Genomic DNA, 23392 nt, shown 5'->3' with positions numbered 1-23392 from the left:
AGCATGGAGGCATGTTCATGTGTTTGTAGTTAAATCATGTGATGTCAACCTCTAATGGATTATTTACATCATAACATTATAGTTTGTTTCATGCATTGAACATGGATTTGGTGTTTTGTTTTTTATACCAAATGTCAGACAAACTGTAATCATTGTGAACATTATTAGTTAGTTTAAAATCCTAGTGTTAACTCTATGTTGGGGATGTTATTGATGAGAAGATTCCTTGTTTGTGGTTCCCTCCTAAGTTGTAATGAGATCTGCTCCCCTGCTCATGATTACATATAAATCATTACTTAATATACATGATTGCATGTCATCAGTGTTTCATATTCATTTCCTAGACTGTGGCGGCCCACCATTGTCTAATTTGGTTGGACGAGGGTCCACCCATCACCTCAGACCACCCTAGAGGGTCCAGGTCCACCCATCACAGGGAAACAGTGATGTCATAATGATCATAACACATTAATTATCACACATTATAAATGATTACATAATAAATGACTTATGGTCAATTATAAAATAATAAAACCTTTTTCAAAAACATGGCTGACTGACTGCCATTCAGATGGATATCAATATTAATGTTATGAAGAACTCTGATTGTGTGTGTGATCATCCTCCTATAATTCCACAAACCTCTGAGAGCTAAAATGTGTGGCCGGTTCTTCTCACTGCCTGGAGCAGAATTGATCTGATTTTGCACACAGCCATTGCCCATTACCATCTGAACACAACTGTGAAGCCCTTTTTTCAATTTCCACAAATCTCAGCTTATTATTAGCGTTTATGTGTCAAACAATGGGATATCACACTGCACAGGGTTGCCACGTTTCGCGCGAGAAACAAGCAGCACGGTCTATGAAAACAAGCCCAAACGAAGCGCGACCTACGAGCAACATGGTCAACGAAAAGAAGGCCACCCGAAGCTCCTTCACACATATACATTGCCTCTAGGAAAACAGCAGATCTACAAGCTCACAACGCGTCCCCACACCCACCTGCACTTTCACAACCAACTCCAACTCACGCGACAGGACGGGCAATAACCCCACGTTTGCAACTACTTTAGTTGAATGCTTTATTCTGATTGGTCAATCACTGAATTCAGCGCTCTTCTTTTGATTAATGACCTCTGAACTCAATAACAAACTGTTGCCTAATCAAAGACTCATAAATAATCAATACAGTAACTGAATATTGATTCTATTTTATCAAAACTTCCCCTTGTTTTCTGAGGTGAGCGTGTTGCACTGGACACACCTGGCATAAATTAATGGAATACTTTCATTATCGTAAGCAATGAAATCCTTTGTTTTGTTACTTTTGGGTCGATTTATTAATTTCTTTATTAAGTAGCCGTGTAATTAGCAGGATAATCAATGGGGAGCTGGTTATTATTGAGAAATAAAGCCCTTCAGGGTGATAAAGACCCTCTGCTTGAGTGTCTAATCATCCTGTCTGTGTTTATTTCTCAATAATGACCGGCTCCTCATTGATTATCACTTTGTGTAGAACTCAGTACAAGTGTTGTCACTGACATGTTATGTTTGTGTTTTCTGACCACAGACACTATAACAGTTATTTGATGAATCTCCCCACACTAATTATCCTTAGCATTTTGTTTAAAACACACATCTGTGAAAAAGTTATGACCATAGACATATAAAGGTAGACGCCACCTTCGGCTCTGAGGCGTCGAGAAGCTAACGGCTGCAGCCTGCGGGAAGGGGCGGGGCGGTCTGCAGACAGCAAGCTCTACAGACAGGCCTGCAGAGCCAGCAGGACCGACATTACTGCCCCTAGTGTTTCGGTGACTCATGTATACTCGTATTGGGGCAAACGCAGTCCCCACCAAAAATATTTACGATTCTGTCCCTATCGGTACATAACTCGGACGGCGCTGAGTCGACTAGCAGACCTTCGGCCGGTCGTTGCGGGCACTCGCGCCTGGAGGCGCTCGGTCGCAACTCCTCGGCCTCAAGGTCTGCTGAGTCGGCGCGCCTCCGTCATGGTCCAAGGAATACGAAATGCCCCTTGTTGCCACTAGGAGGAGTAGGGAGGTGGCTTGTGTCTGCAGACCTGTCTGCAGACACAGGATCTGCAGAACTGTCATCCAAGGTTGCAGCCGTTACTACTTGGAGGCGTCTGTATCTCGGGCGCGCACCAGCTTCCGCCCTTAGTCTTGTGTGTCACAGAAGGGGACGTTCGGTAGGCCAATCAGAGGCAGGTCGGGGTGGGTCTTCTTCTTAACCCAGCAGAGAACCATTGCACTGACAAGTCCCGGAAAAGACGCACTGTGATTGGCCAGTAGTCAAAGCGCTGTGAGCGCTGTGATTGGCCAGTAGTCACTATGAGTGGACTAAGGGCGGAAGTGATACAAGTATTGCGATACAGGTTGCTCCAATGTACTGCAGAGGCCAATAGCGGCCTATAAATAGATGTGTCACTTTGAAAGAGTCTGTGTCTCTTTCAAAGTGAGGTAAGACAGGAACAATCACGAAATGGCTGAGAAATGGCGGAGCAATACATTATGTAGACACACTGGTGTCATCACAATACGTAATATAAATAGCGTAGACAGGATTAATCAATATTTGCTGGCGGAGACTTGTGCTCCGAGGAGCACATTTTCTAGTTGGCCTCTGCAGTTCGTTGGAGCAACTTGTATCGCAGCCGCCATTTTCGCGTAGGCAAACGGACACTCAAATTGACTACTGGCCAATCACAGCGCTCACAGCGCGTTGTCTACTGGCCAATCACAGTGCGTCTTTTCTAAGACTTGTCAGAATCTAGTTGTCCCGCCCCCACCTGCCTCTGATTGGCCTACCGAACGCCCCCTGTGACACACGCGGAAGCTTGCCTACAGCTTGCCTACGCGAAAATGGCGCCCGTGATACCAATGCCTCAGAGTCGAAGGAGGCGTCTACCTTTATATGTCTATGTTTAAAAGCTTGATGATGTCATCATTGTGCTGCTGTTATGACTATTTAAAAGCTTGATGATGTCATCATTGTGCTGCTGTTATGACTATTTAAAAGCTTGATGATGTCATCATTGTGCTGCTGTTATGACAATTTAAAAGCTTGATGATGTCATCATTGTGCTGCTGTTATGACTATTTAAAAGCTTGATGATGTCATCATTGTGCTGCTGTTATGACTATTAAAAGCTTGATGATGTCATCATTGTGCTGCTGTTATGACTATTTAAAAACTTGATGATGTCATCATTGTGCTGCTGTTATGACTATTAATATTTAAAAGCTGGACACGCATGTATTTCCTCCTTTCTCCACCAGGGGGCAGCGATGACTCTCTGCTTCTCTGAAAACACACCCAGGTGTTCTGTGAAAAGACAATAAAGCAATAAGAATCAGAATGTATTAACTGTGTGAACATGTTAACACTTTAGAACAACCTTCCCTTATATTCAATGAACTGAATCATTGGAAAGTCTGGTGATGCAAGGTTATGCTGACTCTCTCACTGCGCCTCGCCATTGTGCCTCGTTAAACATGTTTATATTTGATTCATGAATATTTGATTGATGAATCAATACATCTGACCACATTGTCATCAGTGTCGTCTGATACAACTTTACATTGTTTGATTATTACATTTGATTATTAGATTAATTATGATAAGAAATTAAATTAGTTATATCTCTGAAAATCAATGTTCAAAGTAGTTGAATAAGTGAATTAATTCAGTAGTTTGTATTAGTATCCTAGTCTAGTTGTTTCACTTCTTACACCAGCATGTTGTTTTGTGAATGTGTTCTAGTTTTATACACTTTTATACATTTTAAATAGAAGTGAATTAAAAAGAAAGAGGGAGTGAACCTGGGTGTGTGGGAGGAGTCTAAAGATCGTCATTGGTTGTTGTCGGCACCAGAATACGACCTGATAGAAGAAGAAGAGAGACAGTTAAAACACACAGACAGACAGACAGACAGACAGACAGACAGACAGACAGACAGACAGACAGACAGACAGACAGACAGACAGACTCTGTTAAAGGGACACTGCAAACGGTCTGGGAAATACATCATATGTATTGTGTATTCTCCATAAAATGCATAAATGTACACACAATAACACAATAACACAATAAAACAATAGCACAATAACACAACAACACAACAACATTAGGGTTCAGTCATCAGAACTAATGTGAACATTTGACTCTTATTTAGGACTAAATGTAACAATGATGTATTAAAGCTAAACGTGACAACATAGAACACACTTTGACCTCTAACTAGGTTGTCTAAACTGGTCTAAACCGGTTAAGGTTCTAAACCAATAGAGCACCGAAGTCTGACGTCACTGCCAGTAGAGGGCCAGTGGAGGGCGCTGTTCAAGGGTTCGTGGCTTTATTTTTTTGTGTCGAAATCCCCATTTGGGAATCACGTCATGTAAGAACTGTGTTCAAAACAGAACTACACCACCCTGGCGTTTTTGTCAGGGGGGGGGGGCCTCTGCAACGTTTATGATATTCTTTCATATTTGATACGGCCTGTTTCTGGCGAAAATTGAATTAATTCTGCCTTAAAAGTCTTAAGAACTACTACTTCCGGGTCTGAAATCACTGTCCCCACAGCAGCCGCGTTCATGGGAAATGTAGTCTTTGGGTCGTTTGACCTGTTTCTAGTGTTTATATTGTGTTACTCTTTGGGTAAATGTGTACATTTACACCTTCAGTCGAAGCTTCATATCCATATGAGTAAAACGCCAGGGTGGTGTGTTTATTTTTGGAACACAGTTCTTATATGAATCTAAGATTCCCCAATGAGGATATCAACACAAAAGGTAAAGCCATGAACCTGCGGAATGCGCCCTCTACTGGCAGTGACGTCAGGACTTCGGTGCTCTATATAAACCAGTTTAGGTTGTGGCTTTACATGTTTGTTTGTTTGTTTGTTTGTTTGTTTGTTTGTTTGTTTGCATTTATGTGAGGGTTCCACATGTCATGTGATCCTCTATTGATCTGACCTCATTTCTTCCACTGGTAGTATACTACTTAATTAAGCATGTTAATTAAACATGTTAATTAAACATGTAATAAACATGTTAATTAAACATGCTAATCACCTCGTTTCTTCCACTGGAAGTAGATGAATCCAGACAGGAACATGACCAGACCCAGAACCAGACCTGATGCTCCCATGGCCACCTTGTTCTTCACTGACTCTGGCGTGGAGAAATCTGTCAACACAAATATTATATTATAATAATGATATGATATGATATGATATGATATGATATTATATTATTACAGTAGATTAAAACACCTTGTTCTTCACTGACTCTGGCATGGAGTCATCTGACAATAATATGACAACAACCAAACACAGTATGTGATATAAGACAGAGTAGACATGTGGATGTGGGAGCAGCCATTAGTAAACAAAGATGATGTACCTCATCTAGACAAGACACTTATAAGCTCTAAGTAGGTGAGGCTCCTGTCATGACCTTCTCATTAGAATGCTTACTTTTTAGTAGTTTAAGTTTTCATGTATTTGTATTGTTTTTTTATGGAGTGCAGTTTTTACTTTCTGTAAAACAAATATACCTTCAGGTACAAATAGAGAATAATCATTTAACCCTTAAAACAGAGTGTAGTGTAACACATTACAGTAGATTACAGTAGAGTACAGTAGATTACAGTAACTGACCCCAGTCCATCTTGATAGGCGCGGTCAGGCTGGGATGTTCCACCATGCATGTGACCTTCTCTCCTGATCTGTATCACTCACACACACACACACACACACACACACACACACACACACACACACACACACACACACACACACACACACACACACACACACACACACACTACAATTAGGCACCATAGCATCAGGCCGTTATATGCAATAAGATAAGTTTATATTGATATTTTCTCTGCCTAAAATAATCATGACGTGCGTGTGTCCTCAAGTTGAATGTGTGTCCATGTGGATCTGCTCAGAGCTGAAGCGGCCCCTCCTCCCCGTCCGGTCTGGCAGTGAGTGAGCAGCTGTTAATTAGCACTAACATTACGACAGATTGTGAAAGTAGCCGATCTACACGCTGAAACGCCCCGCGATTCAACACATTGATCCATTGTTCTTTGTTAAAGAGGTGGTGCCATGGTTTTGCACTTGTTCTGTTTTTCATGTGTCTATAAAAAACATACCCCCCCCCCCCTCATTATCATAACACAACAGGTGTGGGCATGAGGAGGAGGAGGGACTAGGACAGGTGGGTGGTGCTAAGGTGGTGGAGGAGGTGCTAAGGTGAGAATTAGGTATACTTAATGAACTGGAGGCGTGTCCACATAAAAACATAATTTTAACACTTTCGGTACACTTTTTTTGAAAAACATCTTCCTCCTAGTATAACCATAATACCTGATGATTATGTTTTAGAGGGGGACAAAATCACTGAAAACCACGGCACCCTGTCTTTAATATTTATTTATTTTTGAGAAAAAAAAACTTTTTGACTATGTTTGTGTAGGAGTGTGAATGCCCCGCTGGGCTCTCCTCCGCTCTAGTGTTTATTGTGTATTCCACTATTCCCTCCCCAATGCAGGAAAAATAGGATGATAAGGGGCAGAAGAAACGTAGTAACGAGATACACACGTAATAGCGTATTCCTGTGTGTGTATTCATGTATAACACGCTCGTGTGCGGGTCTCTGTGTGCGTTCGTCATGCGTGCACGACGAACACGTGTGTATAAGTTATTTAATATTAGCCTACCAATCAATGGGCCATTTTCAGCAAGTGAGTAACACTTGTTTTATGTTTAAAGAATATATGTATAGGTGTCTATTAGGTGTGTATATCTATGTATAGGTGTCTGTTAGGTGTGTACCTGGGTGTGTACTCCAGGTAGGAGTGGTACTGGTAGTACCAGTAGAGGTGTGTATTTCTATGTTAAGGTGTCTGTTAGGTGTGTACCTGGGTGTGTACTCCAGGTAGGAGTGGTACTGGTAGTACCAGTAGAGGTGTGTATTTCTATGTATAGGTGTCTGTTAGGTGTGTACCTGGGTGTGTACTCCAGGTAGGAGTGGTACTGGTAGTACCAGTCTCCATCAGACACATCGGCATAGGAGAGACCAGAGGTCAAAGGTTCTTGACCTCTCCACCAGGTCACCAGGATCACTTTAGGATAGAAGTCGTAGCTGCTGCACCTCAGCATGTGAGTGTGTTCACCACGACGAGGGGGAGTCTCTGACTTCAGTCTCACTTTGGGCTCCACTGGATAAATAAGATTATTATTATTATTATTATTATTATTATTATTATTATTATTATTATTATTATTATTATTATTATTATACAATATAAATCAGGATTAAGTGTTTAAGTGGATCTGAAATGTTTTTCAGAATATTAACCCATTCAATCCGGGAACGCATCTGTGTCATTTTAGATTTCTTTGGCTATTCAAAAATAGCAGATCTACAAGTTCATAGCGTGGCACCGAGTGCCGAGCTATGAGCTTAGATCTGCTATTTTTTTTAATCGTGAGAATGTGTGCAAATCTTTAAATATATTGTAAAGCAAACATCAGTATGATGTAATGTTATAGTTTATGAGGTGATGAGTGTTGAGTGCTGCTCTGAGATCAGCTCACCTCTCTTGTTCAGAACATTGGAGTAGTCGATCTCAATGCTGATTTTGCAGTATCTCTCTCGTTCTGCTCTCATCACAGCCAGTGCTGTAGGATCTTTATTGTAGCGCTCTGCGTTCTTCACACCAAGCTCAGTGTATCCAACATACTGATCTACTCTACTGTCCCACCTGAGGATCTCATCACCATCGAAATTCAATGACATTATGTACTGTATGTCCTTCAGCTCACTGGAATTAAACACACAGTGGAAAGCCCAATAGAGCACATATCCATCTGGAAATAGACAATTAAAAATGTCATTAATGTTCAGTTTTATTATCATCTGTATAATATCAACACTAGGCTAACTGCCCCCTATCGGCCAAATATGTCACTAAATAAAGTCTAAAATAGGTGTGTGTGTGTGTGTGTGTGTGTGTGTGTGTGTGTGCGCGTCTGTCTGTCTGTCTGTCTGTCTGTCTGTCTGTCTGTCTGTCTGTCTGTGTGTGTGTGTGTGTGTGTGTGTGTGTGTGTGTGTGTGTGTGTGTCTGTGTGTGCGCGCGTGCGTGCGTGCGTGCGTGCGTGTGTGTAATAGGAGGAAGGCGGGCTACTAGCAGCATGTGGTGGAAAAAGTACTCAAATGTTTTACTTAAGTAAAAGTATCAATTCTGCAATATATAAATACTCTGTTACAAGTAAAAGTCCAGAATTCAAAATGTACTTGAGTAAAAGTACAAAATTATTGGTATGAAAATATACTTAAAGTATTGAAAGTAAAAGTACTCATTGTGCAGAATGTCCCATTTCAAGTTTTAAAATGTATGAAAATCCTTTGAAAATAGCAGATCTACAAGCTCACAATGTGTCGCATCACGACGCATTGTGAGCTTGTAGATCTTCTATTTTCAAATGGCCAAAATGTATATAGGGCTAAAGTGGTTAATGTATGTTTTGTAATAATAATAATATGATAATAATCAAAATCTACAAAGTTATTTATTTATTTTGGTCATGGTTTACAAAAACAAAACATTTTGAGCATACAAAGTATTTTTAGCAAAATCATTTGACCGAAAAGGTTTGGGCTGAAGCCGAAGCTTATTATGCCCACCTTATTAATAATCAAATTAAATTATTTGTCACACAAAAAAAAAAAAAAAAAAAAAAAAAAAAAAAAACACAGAAGAAAACCAAGTGTCAACAATGCTAAGTCTTACATAATTATAAAAACAAAACGATTTAAACAAAACAAAATGAAGAGAAACATTTCCTGGTTTGCGTCTATTACACAGAAAAAAAACAAAAACACAAGAAACAAAACAATTCAAAAATATTTATATCTATTGAAGTGGTAGCTTCATACATATAAATATGTTCATTGTTTATGTTCAGTTAAAGACAATTCGATTCGCAGAAATATTGGTTCTATACACATATATACGTACATACATATACATACATACACAAATACATATATATATATGTATATATATATATATATATATATATATATATATATATATATATATATATATATATATATATATATATATATATATATATATATATATATTCATATATTCATAGAAATACGTACATGTGTTCGTATGCACACGTACATAGTGGGAAGATGTAATCAATTATATCACTAGTGATTCCCTATATCTATCTATAACCTTTGCTTTATATTTTAATTTGAATTCTCTTATAAGTAACTAGCAACTAAAGTTTTAAAGTAAATGTAGTGGAGTAAAAGTACAATATTTGGATCAGAGATGTAGTGGAGTAGAAGTAAAAGTATTGAAAACTGGAAAGACTCAAGTAAAGTACAAATACCTCAAAATTGTACTTAAGTACAGTTCTTAAGTAAATCTACTCAGTTACTTTCCACCACTGTTAGCAGCCCACACACTGACTGTAACTCACTGTGAGAGACGAGGGAGCGTCTTCAGGTGAATGGGACAAGTGATTAAGAACCATTGTAAAAAACTAATTAAAGCACGTAACGGGCTAGCCCCGCCTTTCCTCAATGACCTCATCAAAGACCCCTAAGGTCGACTAACAAAAGGTCTAGAGGTGACCGAGCATTCACTGTGGCCGCCTCGGGGCTCTGGGATAGCTTTCCTTTTAATATACTGTAAGAGCCTCTCAGTCCATAGACATTTATAAATCACTATTAAAGACCTACTTCTTTTACCTGGCCTTTGAACACAGTTAAACAGTTACATCACAACCATTGTCTCTACCTCACTATCTTCTGCTATGCATTTTTAATCGCTGCTTGTATTTTGTATTTTTGCACTGTATGAACTGTAACATTGTTGTTGTTTGATGTGTTGTGTCTCTTTGGTTGGCCTTGGTCATTGTAATGTGCTCTAAATAACATTTGAGTTGCGTTGAGTGTCATTTTTGTATTTCTTTGGCTATTCAAAAATAGCAGATATACAAGCTCATAGTGTGGCACTCGGTGCCGCGCTATGAGCTTGCTTATATTTGAAAAATCATATTTTTGAAAAATCATGAGAGTTTGCGCAAATCTTTGAATATATACTGCTCTAAATAATGAAGGGACTTTGATCCCTTAATTCTTTTGAGCAGTTTGCGTTAGCAGTATGTACACAGTTCATGAAAACTCTAAATAAACTAGATAAAGTGCTCCTCGGAGCACAGGTCTCCGCCAGGTCAGATACGTTATTGTGGCCTCCTGGTGGCGCTATAATAGGCCAATGTGAAAAGGGTGCCATTTATTCTTAGGTCGTTCACGGCAATGTGACACTGCATTCATGATTTGAAGCATTTTGTTCCAAAAATGTGTTTTGCTAAATTAGACCTGCTGGTGGCGCTATAACAGGCCAATGTGAAAAGGGTGGCATTTCTTCCTCGGCCTAGTGGGAATGTGCGTGTGAATTTTCACGGAAATCGTAAGCTGCGTTCATGGTTTGAGGCAGTTTGTTCAAAACGGACCAATCCTGCAAACTTTGGATGGCAACCTTAACCAATAAGGATGGAATATGGGAAATCGGACAGATCAGGGTTGATCACATGACTATAGAGATACTGTGTACCGATTTGCATGACGTTTGGTTAAAAACTGTAGGAATAATGCGAAAAAATGGGTTTTGCACAAATCGGCCTCCTGGTGGCGCTATAACAGGCCCATGTGAAAAAATTGAGGCAGAGGTTCTGAATTGGCATCCAGGGAGTGTGTGTGCACAGTTTCGCAGCGACCGGGCCAACGGTGCCGGAGATTTGGTGGTAACACACGGACGGACACACGGACGGACGGACACACGGACGGAGGGTAAAACATACTCTCTCGCCATGCCTTACGGCCTGGCGGAGACAATAAGGGATCAAAGTGTTCCCTACATTTCTTTGAGCAGTTATATATAATTTTAAAGCAGACATTTGTAACTCAAATCTTTGCTTCTGGGGATTCTACAAATGTCTTCTAACAGAAAAAAAGAAAAAATAGCAGATTTACAAGCTCATAGTGCGGCACTCGGTGCCGCGCTATGAGCTTGTAGATCTGTTATTTTTGAACAGCCAAAGAAATCTAAAATGACAGATATGTGTTCCTGGATTGAATGGGTTAAACATTTTCATTAATGTTAAATATATTCTACAGTTTTAGTTAATAACTATTGTGTTCATAGTATTCATGTACCTTTCACTGGTGGTTTCTTCAAGGCAGTGAGAATGTTGTCCAGCTGGCCTTTGCAGAAGTGTTGCCAACCCACAGCTCTTTCATAACCTCCTCCCATGGTGAATGGATCTACAAACGGAGGCTGAGGGTACACCATCTTCCCTTTGTTGTAGTCTGCGTACATCATCACTTCACCATCCAGTGCCATCATCTCCTCTTTATATGAGTCTTTAACTGTGTCTGAACAGCCAATGAGTAGAATGCGCTCATGGAACACTGGAAATAAAACAAAGATGACATTAAATTCAACAACAATCATCATCATCATCATCATCATCATCATCATCACAGTCATGTTTGGTTCTAAAGGTGAATATTAGAAGTATCTTCCTGTCAAACATTTTATTCAACAGATTTAAATGTTTTTATAATATTATGAAACAGATTCATAATGATTTATTTCAGGATGTGAACATAACATTATATAATATAAGCAAGGGATAATGCATGGGGAGGTAGTCATTAATTTAAAGCCCTTCAGGGCGATTAACCACCTCGGCTGCGCCTCGGTGGTTAATCGCCCTGTCTGGCTTTAAATTTCAATAATGACTACCTCCCCATGCATTATCCCGCTTATTACACGGCTACTTAATAAATACATAAATACATTTACCCAAAAGTAACAACAAAACGAAGTATTTCCTTGCTTACGGCAATGAAAGTATTCCATAAGTATTGGGCTGGGCGGACAAGTTCGCCTCGCAAAAACAAATGACGAAATGGAAAAAAACTCGCCCCAAAACACACTCGCCCCCCATTCTATTTACTGCCGATTTGCCTGTAATACCGCCGGATTTGCCCCGGGGCGAATGTGTTTTGGGGCGAGCGTTTTGGTATTCCCCCGTTGTTGTGCCACGATAAACAAGGAAGCGCAGTGGATCAAATAGAATGACTTCTCGGTTATTGCATCGTCTATTTCTCACTTCAAATGTTTTCAAAAACATTCTTGAGAGCAACGTTTAGTTGTAAATGACATTGTTTGTTTGTTTGTTTACATGGCTGTCATGTTGGATAAAGCATATAACCAAGCAGCACAGGTTGACATGAGCAGGTGTTCTGAGTCTCTGATTACACAGCGGTCCGTTATAGAGCTCATCGGTCATTATCCAGAAATAATGACCGATGACTGACCAATCAGAATCGAGCATTCAACCAAGCCGTGTAATAATGTAATATAATATGCAGTGGTGGAAAAAGTACTCTAATGTTTTATTTAATTAAAAGTATCAATACTGTAATGTAGAAATATTTGTTACAAGTATAAGTCAAGAATTTCAAATTTAGTTGAGTAAACATACACAAGTATTGGTATCAAAATGTACTTAAAGTACCAAAAGTAGAAAGTACTCATTATGCAGAATGGCTTCAAATAAAAAAAAAGCATCTTTTGAAAATAGCAGATCTACAAGCTCACAATGCGTTGCATCGCGACGCATTGTGAGCTTGTAGATCTGCTATTTTCTAATGGTCTAAAGTATTTAGTAACTAAAGTTTTCAAATAATTGTAGTGGAGTAAAAGTATAATATTTGACTCTGAAATGTAGTGGAGTTATAGTGTGTATTGTTCATAAGTCAGGTTGCAGAGTGTAAAATAATTGATCCAAAGCCTGTTGGTTCGGGCCTTGAGGCTGAGCTACCGCTTACTAGACGTTTTATAAACTAGACGCGTTGCAATTCTGGGAAATGGCAAAGTGTGGTTGCGCCGACGCCGGTCGCGGGTCTCGGCCGCCGGGACTCGAGAGATACGCCGGGAGGAATACCGTCGGAGGCCGCGCGACGTGCCATTCGAATCGGGTGCCGATCGGATCCCGCCTTCGTGATACGTGCCGTTTTGATTTTAGGAAATAGGCCCCTCCCACTAAATACATAGGCCCCTCCCACAAATATACCGGGCCAATCATATTGTCACGTCACTCCTGATATCGCTTTTATTACATTTTGAGAGGATTGATCCCCCCAAATATCATGTTTTTGCATCGAACGGTTACGTTTTGCGCATTTGTGGCGCCCCCTATGGATCAAAGTGGAAATGCTTTTGGGGATTTGTTGAGTAAAAAACCCTCAACATGTGATTCAAATTTGGGATCGATTGGACGTTTCGTTCGTGATTTTTGTAATTTTTGGTAAAACGAGCCCCTCCCGCTAACTTTGGAAGCCAATTACGGACGAACGGTAAGGACTATCAAAATGCCGTTTGGATAAGTTTATCGCACAGGTCCAGAGATCACGTGTACCGATTTGTGTGAGATTTGGACACGATTTGTAGGAAAATGAGCAAAAAGTGTGTTTTGAAGAAAATTCAAAAATGGCGGAAAATCTATCCTGACGCAAATGGGCGTGGCCTATATGGGGAGATGCGATATGGGGAGAAATTTTTATTTTAAAACCTACGATTCAAGAGTTATAGGCCAAAACGTAAAGGGGGCTGTTATAGCGCCACCATGAGGCCGACTGGTGTAAAGTTTTGTACAATAATTTCGCACTAAATTATGAACCTCCCCTGCAAGTCTTGTAACTCTAGCCCTTACGGTATCTGAGAAAAAAAATACTTCAATGGGTTTTTTTCATTTTCCCATTAAAGTGGAAGGGGAAATGTAATGCACTAATACATCAATATCAATTAAACTATGCACCCAATCTCTCAGCAAAGTACAAGGGCACGATTCCCGGTGAAGCCGGTCATTTTGACATATGGCACGAAATTAGGGGGAAAAACTGTGGGAGGAGTAGCAGCCTGAAATAAAGTTTATCTAGAAAGAAAAAATAAAGATTATAGAGTACTATAGTCTGGTTGCCCTGTTAGGGCAACCACACTAATAATAACACTATGAATAAACTGTATGTATATTTGATATATCAATATAACAGTAAGTTATTCAGTATATAATCAACAGACATAATGTTTATTTATATTAATAACAATATAGATATATATTTCATATATCAAAAGATGTATAGAATGCATGTGCAACAATATAAATATACTGTATGTTTTAATAATATAAATATAACAATAACAAGAGTACATATATGAATTCATATCATATATAATAAGAGTAGATTTATAACAGCATCTTTAATATGATAATATAAATATAATGTACTTACTTCCTGGGATCGCTTTGACATGAAGTACACAGGAGAGGATGAGGAGGGTGGCTGTAATCTTCATCATCACTGATCAGAACTGAACTGAATTTAACAGATCAGAATAAACAGATCAGAATAAACAGATCAGAATAAACAGATACACATTGACATGTTGTCGAAAGCAGGAATCATAGCTACACATCAGTTTGACCCACCGGTTTAGGAGATATGGCTTATAGAGTGATGTGTTGCAGAGATACAGAGAGCTGAATAAACAGAACCTGAAAGGTTCACTTCTGTGATCTGTGACATTTTAACACCTATCCCAGAATGCATTGCTTGAAAGGTGGGGGTCTGAGAGGGTAATTTTATACTAAAAACTAATGGTTGGAATAGATTCAGGACCCCTGAAAACCTATAATTAGACATCCGTGACATTTGGATAAAATCTGAAGGCTTACAATCAAAAAAAAAAGTTTTACATAAGTCGGCCTCCTGGTGGCGCTATAAAAGGCAAATGTGAAAAATGCAGAGCAAAGGTTTTTCCTTGACCTCTAGGGAGTGTGCATACAAAGTTTTACACAGATCAGTGCAATTATAGGTAAAAACACAAATTGGCCTGTTATAGCGCCACCATGAGGCTGATTTGAAAAAGTTAAAATGGTAGTTCTTCCTCGGCCTAATGGGAATGTGCGTGCAAAATTCCACGGAAATTGCATGCTGTGTTCATGATTTGAGGCATTTTGTTCAAAACGGAGCACTCCTGCAAACTTTGGAAGACATTTTTAGCCAATCAAGATGGAATATGAGAAATCTGAAACACCCGTTTCGTTTAATGACTATAAAGATACTGTATACCGATTTGCGTGATTTTTGGACAAAATCTGTAGGAGTACTATGAAAAAATATGTTTTGCACAAATCGGCCTTCTGGTGGCGCTATAAAAGGCCCATGAGAAAAATTTGGGGCAAAGGTTCTGAATTGGCATCCAGGGAGTGTGTGTGCACAGTTTTGATGCGAGCAAGCCAACAGAGCCGGTGATTAGCTGTACACAGACAGATAGAATGACACACACACACACACACACACGGACGGACGGACGGACGGACGGACAGGGGGTAAAACATACTCTCTCGCCATGCCTTTCGGCCTGGCGGAGACAATAAACTGTATATTTGATATATCAATGTAACAGTAGTTATTCAGTATATAATCAACAGACATAATGTGTATTTATATTAATAACAATTAGATATATAGGGTTATACATACATATAATGTACTGTATGTATGCGTTATACATACATATAATGTATGTATAACAATATAAATATACTCTAATATATTACAGATGACAATAAACAGATCAGAATAAACACATGTTTACCTCAAGAGAAGTTCTGGAGTCTGAAAGAGAATGAAGGAGGACTCGTTTTATAGTTTAGAAGAATCAGCCAATCAGATTAAAGATATGATGTTGCATCATCTGTTTCCAGAAAGACGACAGTCTGGATTATTGCACATAATCATGTATATAGCTGCTGCTTATGAACCTTATGTCTCCTTATGTACATACTGTACCTTATGCACCTTATGTCTAACCTCATGTACATAATGTACCTTATGCACCTTATGTCTAACCCAGGGGTCATCAATATGTCCGTACACGGACAATTCTTCATTTACACACCATTATAATGTTCTTATTTTAATCATAAGACTCAATTACTGAATGTCAAGTCTATGGGTTTTCTTCAGAATATGTATGGCTCTGATTTACTACGACACTATATATGACACATTATTGGTGCAAGGACCCCCATAACTCTGAGAGTGTACAAGTGGAACCAAATGGACCCGTAAATATCTGGTCACTTCAGAAGAGAAAACCCAAATAAAATGCTCTCCACTCCACTGGTCTACTCTGCTCATATGTATTATTATGCAGGGTGACAAGGGGGTGTGGTCTCTGAAGACCATATATTAATGGCGGCCAGTTTATTATTAAGTTAATGAAATGCCACCCCGTTTCTTCAATGCAAAATGACAAAATGGCCGCCATGTGAATATGCTCTATTATTTCCAATTCCACAGTGTAAAATAATACCAGTCAGCGTTCCATAGTTTTTGTGTGTGTGTCCCGCCCTCCCCACCCCCCTTGTGATAAAATCTTGCCCCCCCTCCTGACAGAGGCTACTGTGTACAGTATGTGTGTGTGTGTGTGTGTGTGTGTGTGTGTGTGTGTGTGTGTGTGTGTGTGTGTGTGTGTGTGTGTGTGTGTGTGTGTGTGCAATGTTTATTTTTGTTAATAGCAATATAGATATACATTTCATTTATCAAAATATATATATATACATACTGTATGTTTTAATACTATAAATATAACAATATAAATATACTCTAATATATTACAGATGAGAATAAACAGATCAGAATAAACACATGTTTACCTCAAGAGAAGTTCTGGAGTCTGAAAGAGAATGAAGGAGGACTCGTTTTATATTTAGAAGAATCAGCCAATCAGATTAAAGATATGATGTTACTGTACATCATCTGTTCCCAGAAAGTGTTCAGCGTCGCTGACAAAATGCTGTTCATGTTCATTAAACATCAATCTAAGCCTCATTACATCTCACTGCTGAAACTATCAAATGTCTTTAAAAACACACTGGTCATGTGATCAAAGTGTCACATGAGAGGTGTGTGTGTGTGTGTGTGTGTGTGTGTGTGTGTGTGTGTGTGTGTGTGTGTGTGTGTGTGTGTGTGTGCGTGCCCGTTGTTTATATTGCATTGTTTTGTTTGTGTCTTTACTGCGCTATGGTTGACATGGTCATGTTAAATGTGATATAAATAAAGTTTTGGTTGAGTTGAGTTGTGACATAATTATGAAGTAAAACAGTCATCAGTATTATTGAGCTTTTTACCAGATTACATTTGGTACCTGTTCCGTTCATACTCGTTCCCCACAGAGGTCGTTACAGAGAACCATGTCCACACCTGTAACCGGCACCTCCGGCCACACCCCCATGCAGTGGTGTAAAGTACATTTACTCAAGTACTGTACTTAAGTACACTTTTGAGGTATTTTTAAGTACATTTTGATTCCAATACTTTTGTACTTTTACTCAAGTCAATTTTGAATTCCGGACATGTACGTGTAACAGAGTACTTCTACATTGCAGTACGGACGGACGGACCTTTTAGACAAAAGTATTATTAATGTAATTGTGATGTTTTACATTCTTTTTGCCTAGTACAAATTTCAATCAATCAGTATTGATACTTTTACTTAAGTTAAACATTTGAGTACTTTTTCCACCACTGCCCCCATGTGAACTTCTCCATGAAGCAGCTCTGAAAGGAGAGACATTTCATGCACTGGAACAGGAAACACAAACATCCTCATTCCCTGAAACTAAAGGCTCTCCCTGTATCACTTTCAGGTGTAAAAGGTAACAAAGACTCTGGTACTAAAGAATATAATGATCCACAGTCTGGTAGCACCCTCACTGGCACCCGTTTGTCACTTCCCATCACCCATACCAAACCATTAGAAACTAGAGAAAGTGCTCCTCGGAGCACAGGTCTCCGCCAGGTCATGTAGGTTATTGTGGCCTGCAGGTGGCGCTATAATAGGCCGAAGTGAATAGGGTGCCATTTCTCCTTACTCCTTGCACGGCAATCGGACACTGCATTCATGATTTGAGGCATTTTGTTCAAAACGGACCTATCCTATCCTGCAAACTTTGGAAGCCAATGTTAGCTAATTAGGATGGAATATGACATATGGGACACATCAGTCTTGATCACATGACTATAGATACTATGTACCGATTTGCCTGATTTTTGGACAGAATCTGAAGGAGTAATAGCAAAAGATGTGTCCCACCGTTCTCCCGGGGGAGAAGAGTTCAGACCACCACGGATGTCCTCGGTGTCGGGGAGGTGGGGTGGTCACACAATGTGCATTACGCACGCGTACGCAACATTGATCAGAAGAAGGTTACATTATACGGGCAAACCAGATACAACTGCTGCACATGCTTAACACACAGAGGAGAAAAGATAACGAATTGATGACATACTATATACAGAAATTCAACAGTTGTGTTTTTTTTTTTTTGCCACTCAAGGGTAAATGAAACATGGCCTTCTCCAGATAGACAGACTGCCCATAATAGCTGAGGCAGAACAGTATTTAGCCAACTTTTTTGCATTTGTCTTTTGCAATCCTCCTAATTGCATGCCGCGGAGCACAAGTTTGTGGACGTGGCCCAGACTCCCAAACACAAGGACAATAAGTTGACAGTTATATCCCCAAGGCCATAATACGTTCCACCAAAGGTTGATATTTCATACGTTTGGATGTAAAACAAATGTCCACATCCAAATCAAATGGGCAGCCTATTTCGAAGATAGTAACGTTTTTTTCTCATTTCATTAATGAACACAATATCTGGGGTATTTGGAATATCTTGCAGTGAATTGACATGTGTGTCATTGTGATCAAACCAGTCTAGTTTTACAGTGCTGTGTTTATACATTTTTGTTGTCCTTTCCTGTACTTCTCTGATCCTGTCTGAAACCAGATCCACCAGACGATCATGTCTGGCTATGTACAGTCCTTTATAGTGGCTGCAGCCATTTAAGATGTGTGCGACTGTCTCTTTGTCATGTGGTACTGGGTGTAGAACACAGTGTGGGTATCCATCATGTTCTGATGGATACCAGGTTGCCAAGTTAAACTTGGTCGGCAGCACTTGTAGACGAGCTTTAATGGTGAAGATTAGAATGTCCTCACCAATAGTGTTATTTGAGAGGACAGAATGGGACAGTGAGTGATTTGCAAAAGGAATAAAAGCCAGTTTTCCCTGTATCTTCAGACTGGTGCTGTGCTGTGCACTGTGAGATCTATTCACTGTATCTTCAGCATGGTGCTGTGTGTGCACTGTGAGATCCATTCACTGTATCTTTCAGCATGGTGCTGTGTGTGCACTGTGAGATCCATTCACTCCCAGAATGGAGGCTCTCGCAGTCGTAGATTTGATTGACAGCTCAGCACCGTCCTGCTGGTAGATCGAGCGTACATAGACGAGCGGATCTGTGACGATGCGGTTATTGATCGCAACAGCTGTTCCATCGGACGCCGCCCGCTTCAGCTGTAATCCCCAACGATGGCACAGGTCGTTGAGGTCCATCCAATCAGACCGCACACCAAATCCTGTCTCTTTAAATGTCCAGTTCTCCATTTCCCTTCGTCCCGAATCCAAGGAATTGCGGCTCATTCTCCATGGCGGGTGGTACTTTGCGGCGCTGCAGATGTTGAATGAGTGATTCACGGGCCATTTCCCTGACCGTAGGATCATCATTGTTGAGCATGTTGATAAGGTGGCTGGTTCTGGTAGCGGTGTAAACCCATTCTATGTTCGGTACGCCCAAACCACCCTCCCTGATGGGCTTAAAGAGGATGGAACGGGTGGAGTGGGTATTAAGTCTGAACCAGCCCCTCACCAGACACACTGTCTTGTTGTTCAGTTCTGTAAGGATGTTCTGTGGCAAATGGACATTTGAGAAAAGATGTTGAATTTTGGCCAAGTGCCAATCCTCTGATGGCCTGCAGTTTCATTGGGATGGGGAGGGGGGAGGAATGGATTAAATCCAGTCTGACAGAGTAGTCATCATACAGTTCTCTGACTTGTTCAATTCAATTCAATTCAATTTTATAAAAGTGTCAAATCACAACAAGTTGTCTCAAGACACTTTACATGTAGAGAAGAGACCCGACAATCCTACCCTGAACATGCAATTTTTTTGCGACAGTGGCAACGAAAAACTCCCTCTTAACTGGAAGAAACGTCAGGCAGACCCTAGGCTCTAGGGTGGCGGCCTTCTGCCTCGACCGTGTCGGGGGGAAAGAGGAGAGAGGGAGAGAGAGAGAGAGAGAGAGAGAGAGGGAGAGACAGAGGAGAGACAGAAAGAGATACAGAGACAGAGGAGAGACAGAAAGAGATACAGTGCAAGTAGTAACAATAACAATAGTAGCACATATAATAGTGTAAGATAGTATATGAAAATATAATAGAGTACAGCAAGATAGTATATGATAATATAATATAGTACAGCAATAATGTGTATGCAGTATATAATGGTATAATATAAGAATGTTAAGATAATGTACAGTATAGTATAATGGTATAGTGTAATGTAATAGAAATCCACGGTCGTGCTCCATGGAGAGGCCCGGTCCGCAGTCACAATTCTTCCCAGTCACCTGCAACATTACATTTATGTCCCAGGTACAGATATGTTTCATGTCTTGAATATACTCGGATGGGTTTTTGCATTAGTGTAAAGGATGGGGGCTTATCGGCTTTAGATGCATACCACCGAGTACCACCGCTGTGCCTTTCATAGAACACAGCGCATTTGGTTTGTTTTGCCTCCAGCCTATAGACCACAGCACAAACTCCTCAGTGATGGAGAGCATGGATAGGATAACGCTCTCTTGACGTGACGCGATCTGAACGTCATCGGCGTATCCTTGTACTGGGTTTGGAGATCTTATTCCATCAGGTGTGCACTGGTGCATCCATTTGAGCCAGTGGTTGATTGCAAGAATAAAGTTTACCTCACTCCAGGGACATCCTGTTTTAATACCGATACCAAGCTGAACTGGATCAGTCAGAGTATTTCCACATATAACTTGAATGTAGGATTTTTCATAGACATTTATCACTATATCTGTATACAGCTGTGGCAATTGTATTTCATTGAGAGCATAAATCATAACATTATGAGGCAAGGTGCCGAATGCATCACGGAAATCAAAAAAAAAAACTGAATAGAACTTTGCAGAGTCATGTTTAAAGTTGTCAATCCCTGTCTTCAGACAGAAAATATGCTCATTCATTCCTTGACGGGCAATATAAGCCTTTTGTTCAGATGAGAGAATACCAGTATCTGTGAGCCAGGGCAGAATGCGGGCCAATATGCACTTCATGAATACTTTATATATTGTGGGTAAAAGTGAAATGTCCCTCCACGTAGAAGGGTCGTCAGGAATATTGTCTTTTTTAGGGATTCTGTGTATTAATGCACCTGCCCATGAGTCTTTTCTATTCAACAGGTAAGTGTTAAATATATTTACCAGGATTTGAGATGACACCTGCCTAGTGGCTTTTAGGGTCTCATACGTGACCCCGTCAGCGCCACTAGCTTTATTATTTGGCAGGCTGTTGATCACTTCTTCCACCTCGCTGGCTGTAAAGTTACCGGTCTCTGGAATATACTCTGGGGGTTCGGATGCAAGCGTCTGTTGCCATGGTGCGTCACTTAAAGGGGCGTGGTTGGGTTGTTTACATTTGGCAGAATAGTAATTCTGCACAAGGTCCACATTATTAACAGAGGGTGGGGGGTTTGGATATGTGCTGTTGTTTAGTATGATCTCTATTGTTTTAGTTCTCCTATGTTGCCATAGGTAAGCCAATGTATCTCTGGCCACCTGTGTCGGTCTCCTTTGATGTTCACTGGGTCTCCCGAGCGCTGGTTGAACAGCGTCTCTCACGAAGCACAGTTGCGCCTCGATCCATTCCCCACACACACACACACACACACACACACACACACACACACACACACACACACACACAGGACCACAGCACCGAGACCTCCCGTCCGGTGCTGTGGTCTTCTCCTCTGCCTGGGGAGAGGGGTCGAAGGAGGAGTCAAAGTACTCAACAGCGCTCTAGTTGAGATGTGGCCACGCCCACAAAGGGCATGGCCACGCCCACAGTGAGTCAGGAATAAGGTGAATATTCAAGCCAACCATGGCTCCCTTTCATCCTTAAAATTGTGTGGAATTGAAAGAATCCCTGCCATGTTCACCAGGTGGTGATATCATTAATAAAGTACTCTGCAGAGAGCATAATACTGGATTCATACAGAATCAGAATCAGAATCAGGTTTATTGTCACATCACAGGTTTACAAGGTAAAAAAGTGGGTGAAATTCGTTTTTGTACAACACTCCCATCGCAACGTTAAATTCCGTAGAAAGAAGAGTGGGGAGAGAGAAAAAGAAGAGGGGTAGGGGGTTAAGTGGGAAGGAAATCAACAGAGAACAATAGAAGGCCAAAAACAAGTTATCTACATATTTACAAAGTAAATACTCTCAACACCTTGGAGCCCTGAGGCCTCAATGAGGAATGAAAAGCTTTCATGTTTCTTATAGACACACTTTACAGATCTATAAGTCTCTCAGGCTGTGCTGCTTGTTTCCTCCCTGAAGGCTTTTTGTTCTTTGTAAATTGTGCTGTTTGTCTCTGGTCTTACATTTCATTTTTGGCCCTTAACCAGCAGTCCATTCCCACAGTGTTGGCCCTCTGCCCTAAATGTCTTTTACATTGTTGTAATAATTGTATGTATAATGTATTTGATTCATCCCTGTAACAACTACTATCATGATTGTGTTTATTTATATACTGGCCTAACTTTGGCCTTTACATTATGGATAGGCTAAGATAGAGTAATAATGCCATCTACTGGACTAGTGAACACATATCATATCTCTTCCCCAATCTGGGAACCCATCGGCAAAAAGAAGGAGAAAAATAGTTTCCTTTGAATTTGCCTCTGGGAGCATTAATATTATTATTTAAATTTAAATGTAATTTCCCCCTGGCCTATTCCCATGGATTGGATCCACCCACCTCACTGTCACTCCCTCTCAATCCCTAATCACACCTGTCCTCACTCACTGCTCATTAGTGGCAGGCTATAAATACTGCCTGAGTGTCAGTTCCTTCAGTTTGAGTTTATCAGCAGCAACTTCACCTTGAAAACCCTCTGTCCTGGACTCTCACCTAAACCTATGGTTATGAAACCCTCTGTCCTGGACTCTCACCTAAACCTATGGTTATGAAACCCTCTGTCCTGGACTCTCATCTAAACCTATGGTTATGAAACCCTCTGTCCTGGACTC

The sequence above is a fragment of the Gymnoscopelus microlampas genome, assembly GCF_963454915.1.
Source record: "Gymnoscopelus microlampas genome assembly, chromosome: 4".
Classification (NCBI taxonomy): domain Eukaryota; kingdom Metazoa; phylum Chordata; class Actinopteri; order Myctophiformes; family Myctophidae; genus Gymnoscopelus; species Gymnoscopelus microlampas.
This window is presented reverse-complemented; position numbering follows the sequence as displayed.